Genomic DNA, 10196 nt, shown 5'->3' with positions numbered 1-10196 from the left:
ATTGTTGATGTTTCTGTCATAGTTTTTCTCTGTTCCCTGTCTCACAGCCTCTGTACTTACTTCTATGCCTTGGATCACCTCCTTAATAAACCACTATACCTAAGTCTTTACCTCAGGCTCTACTTTTAAGTAAACTCAAAGAAAGTCAGTTGACATGAAAATAACAGATTTTTTTTTAAGTATCACTAGAACACCATTTCAAAGGTATTATGAATATAGTATCCATATACCACAAGGAAGGTTGGGCAATCCTACTTCCGTAGTGATACTGCCTCAGAAACCCAAGGAGGGGTCGCTATGAGTCGGGGCCGACTCTACGGCATATAACAACAACAACAACAACATACTGCAATTGACATATACTTTGAAAGATAGCCATGGTTGAGGATGCACCAGAAACAGGTGCCAAAGGGTCAGGGAGGCTGTATCTTCTGACCTCCTCTAACCCCATAAAAGGAAGACAGAATCACCGTCAGTAGCTTGAGGCCTATCCCTGTGAGGCCAGACATGCTGCCTCCCTCCAGCCCTTTCACCAACCCCTGACACCAACCATTCTTCCCGCAGCACCCACCACCTCTCTGGGTTCGATAGTTCACTGCAGTGGCCACACAAAACTCACAGATTATGGGGTTTATTAGGGAAGAAACAGGCTACAACTCAAGTTCAGAAATGCACTCAGTCTCTCACAGCCCACCGTCTCTCAGCTGACAGTCCCTCTCAGTCGCTTTCAGCAGTGTGTGTCTCTCGTGTCTCTCTCTCAGCAGCGTGTGTCTCTTATGTCTCTGAGGAGCACATTTCTCTCAGCAGCATAACTTTCTCAGCCAGCAGAGAGACTCCTTCTGCCTCTAGGAGGGCTCCTTCTGAGCCTGGCAGACTGGCCAAACTAACCAATCATAATATCACAATTCTAAACACCTGAGAGACAGCAAACTTCCCAGAATATTGTTTTTTGCCACTCGCAACAGAAATACCCCAGGTGGATAACTTTAACAATCAGGAGCTCCTCATTTGCTCACAGCAAATTCCACCATGAAGTTTACAAAGACTTATGGGTAGAAACGCCATGCCAGGTAATTTACTACACCACAACAGGTAACAGCATTTACTTCTGGGGAAAGTAACTGAGACTAGGAGAAGAAGTGATAAGGAAACTTACTTTTCACTGTGTCCTTTTGTACCTTGAATGCTTTTGCTTACTTAGAAAAAATAATTACTGTACTTTGAAATGTAGACAGACATCAAAAACCAAACTCACTGCTGTCAATTCGGTCCTGACTCATAGTGACCCGTCCTTGGGTTTCTGAGGCAGTATCTCTATGGAAGTAGACTGCCCAATCTTTCTTCTGAGGAGTGGCTGGTGAGATTGAACCACTAGCCTTCTGGTTAGCAGTCAAACGACTTAGGCTCTATGCCACCAGAGCTCCCATAGACAGAAACAGTGAATTTTAAATCAAGTACCACGGTTTAGTTGTCCCAGTATAGAATTTGCCTTGTGATCTGTGAAGAGGTCTGCATCTGGGGGAGTACCTTCAATGCTGGGTTATCCTTCACACCTGAAATCTGTGGTTTAATGTCATAACCCCAATTTGTTTAAGTTGCTTTGTAAAGCGAGACCAATTATGTAAAAACTATTGAATTTGGAGGCAGAGAAACAAATGAGAGAAAATTTGTCAAATGAAAAGTTCCATGGCTTTAACTAGGAAACAAACAAACAAACAAAAAGACTTCCTGGTCCAGAGGTATGAATGCAGCAGGTTTCTACAGTAGTTTCCATTGGGCTATCTCTCTGCCCTCAGGGTCTTTGGCTCTTTGGTCTGGGAGTTACTGACAGGCTGGGAAGACAGAGTTACCATGGAATAATTAGAAATTCTCCTCTCCAGAATATATGCTGCAAGTCATTGTTTCCCAAAAGAGTGGGTGGGAAACAAGTATCTCTGGGGTCCATGAGGTGATTTTAGGTGGTATCTGATCTTTCCTAACTATGATCTGCCTCTCATGGCTGTTCTCTGTGTCAGGACCATTTTATCTATCACCTTTTGTGGGATGGGGTTTGCCAGTTCAGGACAAAGCTGTTGTTGTTGTTATGTGCCATCGAGTCATCTCCAACTCATAGTGAATCCTCCTTGAGTTTCCAAGGTGGTATCACCACAGAAGTAGATTGCCCAATCTTCCTTCCCAGGAGTGGCTGGTGGGTTTGAACCACCAACCTTCTGGTTGCAGTCAAGTGCCTTAGGCACTATGCCACCAGACCCCCCGGGACAAGGCTAGCAGAGAGAAATATACTTGCAAGCCTGCTCAGAGCAATGGTTCCTTTTTCTGATGGAGATGTGGGGAGAGAAGGCTGTGCCTCCCACTTCAGTCAGGATCAGAGATGAGGAGGTGAGCTCCCCTGCCCCAGGACCCATAAATGTGTGAGCACTGGGGCTGATGGATGGTGGAGGGAGATAGCATTGTAATACCTACTTCTTTTGGGTCTGACATTGAAAGTGATGCTGCAGTTGGATACATGGAGGACACTGTCCTAGAAGATGGAGGAATACAACAGTTGAGGATAATTCTCTACAAACTGTAAAATTCAAGCCAATTATATACCACTCTCTAATCCACTGGTTAGGAGCTCTGGTAGCATAGTGCCCAAGGCACTTGACTGCTAACCAGAAGGCTGGCAGTTCAAACCCACCAGCCACTCCTTAGAAGGAAGGTTGGGCAATCCTACTTCTGTAGTGATACTGCCTCGGAAACCCAAGGAGGGGTCGCTATGAGTCGGGGCCGACTCGATGGCACATAACAACAACAACAACAACAGTCCACTGGTTAAATATATTCCCTAAAATATTCTCAGTGGCCATTTAAGATACAATTATTAGTCCCTGTCATAGTTGGAGTTGTGTGCCAACTTGGCTGGACAACAATTCTGAGTGGTTTAAGGAGTTGTGATGTGGGTTATTCCCATGATGAGATCGGATGTATATATTTTGAGCAGCCAATCCATTGAAAGGGAGTTTCCCTAGGGGTCTGGCCTGCTTCCAATATATTTATGGACATCCTGGGAAAAAGAGACACTCTTCTGTGGATCAGGATCCTGTTGTGCTGCCTACAACTGTCCATGAGCAAACAATCCACCATTCGGCCTGGAGATCTTGCATTCGGCATTCATTGGAGTCAACAGCCAGGGTATTGCCTGCCAACCTTGAGCTCGTCAGCCCCTGCAGCTGTGTGAGTCAGGAAAAACCTCCAGCTTGACATTTGATTCAAGAACTTGGGACTTGTTAGCTTCTATAAGTGTGTGAGCCATTTTTCTTAAGATAAGTTTCTCTTTCTCTCTCTCTCTATATATAAGCTTTACTGGTTTTGCTTCTCTAGAGAACCCAGCCTAACACAGTCCCTTTCTGTGCAGAGCAAAGAAGAGTGAAAAAAAAATCAACAACTCAAGGAAACCATTAGTCCAAAGGACAAATAGACCACATGAAATACATCCTCCACTAGCCTGAGACCAAAATTAGATGGTACCCAGCTACCACTACTGACTTCTCTGTTCAGGATCAATAGAAGGTCCTAGACAAAGGGGGAGGAAAATGTAGAACAAAATTCAAAATCATAAACCAAAAAAAAAAAGACCAGACTTACTGGGGTGAAAGAGACTCAAGGAACCCCTGAGACTTTGGCCCCTACACACTCTTCAAAGCTGGAACTGAACTGACTCCTGGAAATCACCTTTCAGTCAAATAATAGACAAGTCTATAAAATGAACAATAACACCCATGAGGAACGTGCTCCTCAGAACAAGTAACCATATGAAACCAAAAGGGCAGCATTTGCCCAAAAACAAAATTCAGAAAGCAAGAAGGAGCAGGAAAGATAGACAAATGGAAATGGGGAACCCCTGGAGGAAGTGGGAAGAGTGCTATTACATTGACAGTATTGCAACTAATGTCATGATATGAAATGTATATAAATTATTGAACGGGAAACTAATTTGTTCTGTAAACTTTCACCCAAACCATAATAAAATGTTCAAAAAAATAAATAAAATAACATTCTCAGGCACCTCCTTGTCTCTTACCAAGCCATCAGATGGCTCAGGGCTACTGTGCTGGTATACACAGGTTTCCAGTATTGGCCTACTTAACTGCCTGGGTCCCAGACTGACTGCTTATCTCAGACTCATTTTCTGTTAAATGTTGGCTGACTGTCTAGTACCCTGGCTCAGACATGCTCCTGGCCATTTTTAACCAAGTTTCCCTCTGTGGTGCTGAAACGGGGAAGCAACAGAGATAGTCAGGCAGAGGCAGTGAGCCAGACCTCAGAAAAGCAAGATATTAAGGGAAGACTAGCACTCAGGTGTCAAAAACAGACAAAAGAAATTGAGTCACCAAAAAAGATACACCTGTCCAGTCAATAAATAACACAGCAGGGAATGCTGGATTAAACAACAGGTCTGGATTTAGAGAACTCAGCTAGAATGTGAACCCCAAAAAGCAACATAGAATTTTAAAGGAATAAAAGTTCTTTTGCTTTTGGTATCACTGTATCATAAGCAGTGATGAACAAGACTTAGCTTGGGAGCAATTTTATGTATCTTGGGGTTCAGTTTAGCACAACTCCAATGTAAGCCTAGGCTATTAATCCTTGGCAGGAAAGAAAGAAAAGACCAAAATGGATGTCAGAAAAGACTCTGAAACTTGCTCGTGAATGTAGAATAGCTAAAGCAAATGGAAGAAATGTTGAAGTAAATGAGCTGAACAGGTTTTCAAAGGGCAGCTCAAGAAGACAAAGTGAAGAATTATAATGAAATGTGCAAAGACCTGGAGTTAGAAAACCAAAAAGGAAGAGCATGTTCAGCATTTCTCAAGCTGAAAAAAACTGAAGAAAAAAATCAGGCCTTAAGGGCAAAATATCAGACAATGTAGGAAGCATCAAAAGAAGATGGAAGAAATAGATGGAGTCATTGTCAGAAAGAATGGCTGACATACAACCATTTCAGGAGGTAGCATATGATCAAGAACCAATGGTACTGAAAGAAGAAGTCCAAGTTGCATTGATGAAGGCACTGGCAAAAAACACTAAACTCTAAAAACCAAACTCACTGCGGACAAGTCGGATCCAACTCATAGCGACCCCTCCTTGGGTTTCTGAGGCAGTATCACTACAGAAATAGACTGCCCAATCTTCCTTCTGAGGAATGGCTGGTGGGTTTGAACCACCAGCCGTCAAATGCCTTAGGCACTACACCACCAGAGCTCCCTGGCAAGGCTCTAGAAATTGATAGAATACCAATGTGATGTTTCAACAAAAGGATGCAATGCTGGAAGGACTCTCTCATCTATGCCAAGAAATTTGGAAGACAGATACCTGGCCAATTGACTGGAAGAGATCCGTATTTGAGACCATTTCTAAGAAAGATGATCTAAGATAATGTGGAAATTATCAAACAATATCATTAATATTACACACAAATAAAATTTTGCTGAAGATAATTTTTAAATGGTTTCAGCAGTACATTGACTATGAACTGCCAGATATTCAAGCCAAACTCAGAAGAGGATGTGGAATAAGGGATCTCATTGCTGATGTCAAATGGCCCTTGGCTGAAAGCAAAGAATACCAGAAAGATGTTTACCTATGTTTTATTGACTGTGCTAAGGCATTTGACTCTGTCATTCGTAACAAATTAGGGATATCATTGTGAAGAATGGGAATTCCAGAACACTTAATTGTGCTCAGACTGAAGCTGTACATGGACCAAGAGGCAGTTGTTCAAATAGAACAAGGAGACACTGAGTGGTTTAAAATCAGGAAAGGTATGCTTCAAGGTTGTATCCTTTCACTACACTTATTCACTCTGTATGCTAAGCAAATAATCCAAGAAGCTGGACTATATGAAGAAGACTGCAGCAGAAGGATTAAAGGAAGCATTAACAACCTGTGATATGCAGACAACACAACTTTGCTTGCTGAAAGTTAAGAAGACTTGATGAAGATCAAAGACTATTGCCTTCAGTATGGATTACACCTCAACATAAAGAAAACAAAAATCCTCACAACTGGACCACAAAAAACATTAAGGTAAATGGAGAAAATATTGAAGCTGTCAAGGATTTAATTTTACTTGGATCCACAATCAGGGCTCAAGGAAGTAGCAGTAAAAAAATTAAATGACATATTGCATCAGGCAAATTTGCTGCAAAAGACTTCTTTGAAGTGCTAAAAAGCAAAGAGGTCACTTAGACTAAGTGCACTAAGGTGCACCTGACCCAAGTCTTGGTGTTTTCAATTGCCTCATATGCATGTGAAAGCTGGACAATGAATAAGGAAGACCAAAGAAGTGATGCCTTTAAATTATGGTGTTGGTGAAGAATATTACATAGACTATAGACTACCATAAGAATGAACAAATCTGTCTTGGAAGAAGTACAGTCAGAATGCTCCTTAGAAGTGAAGATGGGGAGACTTTGTCTCATATACTTTGGACATGTTATCATGCTTCATAAAGTACAGGGTCAGCGAAAAAAAGGAAGACTGTCAATGAGATGGATTGGCACAATGGCTGCAACAATGGGCTCAAACACAGCAATGATTGTTAGGATTGTTAGGATATCACACAACTGGTCAGTGTACATAGGGATCACTATCAGAATCAACTCATTGGCATCTAACAACAATAGCAACAATGCTAAAAGGAGAATGGGATTTACTGGTTCCTTTGAATTTAACCCAAGTGAGACCACATCTAGGATATGTGGGTCCTGGTCTGGACATAACCTGTGGAATGGGCATTAGCAGAAGGTATAGAAAGAAGGATGCTCTGCCCAGATTCCCTTTCTGAGGCCCCCATCTTCCAACTGCTATTGATGTTGGCTGCTAACAGCTCACAGCTACACCCTACTTCTGAGACTTGCCCTTGCCCAAATAAGAACCACTTCACCTAGCAGGGTTACCCCTCACTCTCAGGGTAGATTAAAGCCAATGACTGAGTGACATGGGGTACAAAAGATCAAAGCCCTTGCCTCAAGGTGGAAAAACTTTGTGGAGCCATTGATGCTCCAGAACTCCCTGTGGGATCAGGCTGAGGCCAGTCTACACTTGAAACCATATCCTTGCTTGGCTCCATCCCCTGCCCTATCCTGCATCCTTCATTCCTTTATAGGTTTCTCCAGAAACCTCTCCCTTGATAAATCACTTGTATCAGAATCTCTGTCTCACAGTTTATAAGAAATCTAACCTGAGGAAGAACCACAGGATGATGAGGGCTCCAGAAATCATATAATTTAAGGAGAGATTAAGAAGTTGAAATAGTCTAGAAAAAAATATTTGGAGGAATATGATTAAGTATCCACTTTCAAATATTTTAAAAAAATTAGACAGTACAAAAAGAAAGACATATTTGATAGAAATTAGACCATGACAGAATTTAGCCCAGTATCAGAAAGAACTTCCTAATCAAAACTTTACAGAAAGGTGTACATTGCTTTGCAAAGTATTTAGCCCCTTGCCATTGGAAGTGTTCACAAAGAATCCAGATAATCATTGGATAGGATGTGGTAGGAGGAACTCCTTGATTGCCTGGTGGTGGTTTCACAGGACTAAAGGAAAACACTCTAGTTGTTACTACTCAAAGCAACCACAAGGTGGCAACAGCAGAGAATTTCCCAACAGGTGATTTGAAAATTCTGGTTGTTTCCACAGATTTGATTCAGATCTGCAGATTTTACAGGAGGCATTGCATCTACCATTAAAAGGCCTTAAAAATTTGTGACAAATAAAACTTGGAAAATAAAAACTTTTCCCCAAAATTATATATTTTACTAGTGGAAAAGATGGAATCTCGTAGAAGTAAAAAAAAGAAGCAAACTATGATCATTGAGAGACACTGAATCAAGATAAACACAGGGCTGCCTCCATCTGGTTATACAGGTTTCCAGGTCCAATCATGTTGTATCTTTCAAGAGAGGGGTCTGCATCTGAAACAGCTTCAATAAAGTGTGTGTTAGGCTTCAGCCCTGCTGACTTAAAGTCCTCACACACACACACACAAAAATCCTCTACACTGCTAGCCCTGTTTCCACTCTGACCTCAAAGTCTACAGAAAGGTGTACCAGCATTGGGGCCTGGCTAACAAATCTACCTGGGAACCCAAATATACTGGTGACTGTATGAAGCAGATTTATGTCAGAGTTCTGTTTGCAACTCTGAGGCTCGTTAGCCCCATCAAGTTTCACAGCCCTGCCATGCTTGCTCCCCTCCAAGATGGCCCCTCAATAAGCCTTTCCTTCTGGTATCTATGTCTTTGTGTCTTCCCTGCCTACACTGAATCATGACTGATCTGTGTGACCAACAGATTGCTATAGAAGTGACAGAACATGTCTTTTGAAGCTAGGTCAAAAAGACATTTGCAGCTACTGTCATGCTCTCTTTTGAAAGACATATTGTGAAGACACTCCAGCATTCCTATGGAGAAGACCATGTGTGGAAGAAATGAGACCTCTTGCCAACAGGCACTCACCCTGGAGGTGCACTAGTTAAAGTGCTTGGCTGCTAACCACAAGGTCAGCAGTTTGAACCCACTAGCTGCTCCACGGGAGAAAGAAAAGGCAGTCTGTTTCTGTTAATATTTACAGCTTTGGAAACCTTTTGTTTCCAGTTCTACTCTGTCCTGTAGGGTTGCTACAAGTCAGAATTGACTTGATGACCAGGAGTTGTTTTTGTTTTTTTGCCAATAGCCAGCACCAACTTGCCATTCGTGTGAGTGACTCATCTTGGAAGCATGTCTTCCAGCCTCAGTCAAGCCTTCAGATGACTATAGCACTGGTCGACATCTTAACTGCAACTTCATGAGAGACCTGAGGCCAGAAACATCCAGCTGAGCTTCTCCTGAATTCCTGACCCACAGAAACTACGATACAATGTTTACTGTTGTTTAAAGCTATTAAGTTTGGGGGGTAATTTGTTTCCTAACAATACATATGTGCCATGGAGTCAATTCCTACTCACAGCAATTCTATGTGACAAAACAGAACTGCCTATAGGTTTTTGTTTGTTTGTTTACTTTTATTGTGGTGAAAACATACACAACAAGACATCTGCCAACATAACAACTTCCACATTTATATAGCTCAGGGACATTTATAATACTTTTCATGTTGTGCCACCATTATTGCTCTCCTTTTCCAAAATATTCCGCCACCATTAGCATAAACTCAATGCCCTGCTACCCATAGGGTTTTCTAAGCTGTAACCTTTATGAGAGCAGATCACCAGGTCTTTTTCCCACAGAGCAACTGGGTGGGTTTGAAGCACCAAGCTTTCTTTTAACATCTGAGCACTTACCTGTTGTACCACCAGGGCTCCTTGTGGTAACTAATACAACACCCAAAATACTGGGCCCTCTAGCCATGTACATGCTCTCTTCTCAAATATTTTTCTCTCCACACTCTGACTACTGTCTTTTCCACTCTGGTTAAGTAACAAAACTTTTAACTTGGATACACAGAGACATTTTCCATGCCTTACATTACTAAACTCTGCTGTATTTGAGAATGGGAATCATCTTGAAAATGCTTACTCCCTGACTTCCATGATCCTGCACTGGTCTTTCTCTTTCAGATCCTCTTACCTCTTTCTCCTTGACATGAGCCTCCTTTTCCACGTGCTATGTAAATGTTGGTGTTCCCTACATTTCTGTCCCTGATCTCTTCTTTTGACCCTAACTACTTGAGTCATCTTGTTGCCCCTTGGCTCCAATGACCATCACTCTTCAGGTGACCACCAAGTCCATCTCATGAGGCCACATGTTACAGACAGTGGTATGCTGGAGACAGCTCACACTAACTCCTATGAGCCATTGTTCACATCTCTGCTTAACTGTATATTTAGTGTAGTATTAGCATTGATAGCTTGAAATCTTTTTTGTACAGTGACTCTGGTATTCCTCCCATCTTCTTTTGATGCTTCCTGAAGCATTCAGTTTTTTGCCCACAGAATCTTTCAATATTACAGCTTGAGGCTTGAATTTTTTCTTCGGTTCTTTCAGCTTGAGAAATGCCAAGCATGTTCTTCCCTTTTGGTTTTCTAATTCTAGGTCTTTGCACATTTCATTATAATAGTTGAATGTCTCCTCAAGCTGCTCTTTGAAATCTTCTGTTCAGCTCTTATCTTGTCATTTCTTCCATTTGCTTTAGCTACTTTCCATTCAACAG

This window comes from Orycteropus afer, unplaced genomic scaffold, assembly GCF_000298275.1.
Source record: "Orycteropus afer afer isolate SDZICR_OR568_19922 unplaced genomic scaffold, OryAfe1.0 scaffold00142, whole genome shotgun sequence".
Lineage (NCBI taxonomy): Eukaryota > Metazoa > Chordata > Mammalia > Tubulidentata > Orycteropodidae > Orycteropus > Orycteropus afer.
The sequence above is the reverse complement of the archived record's forward strand: the minus strand, read 5'-3'. Positions refer to the sequence as shown.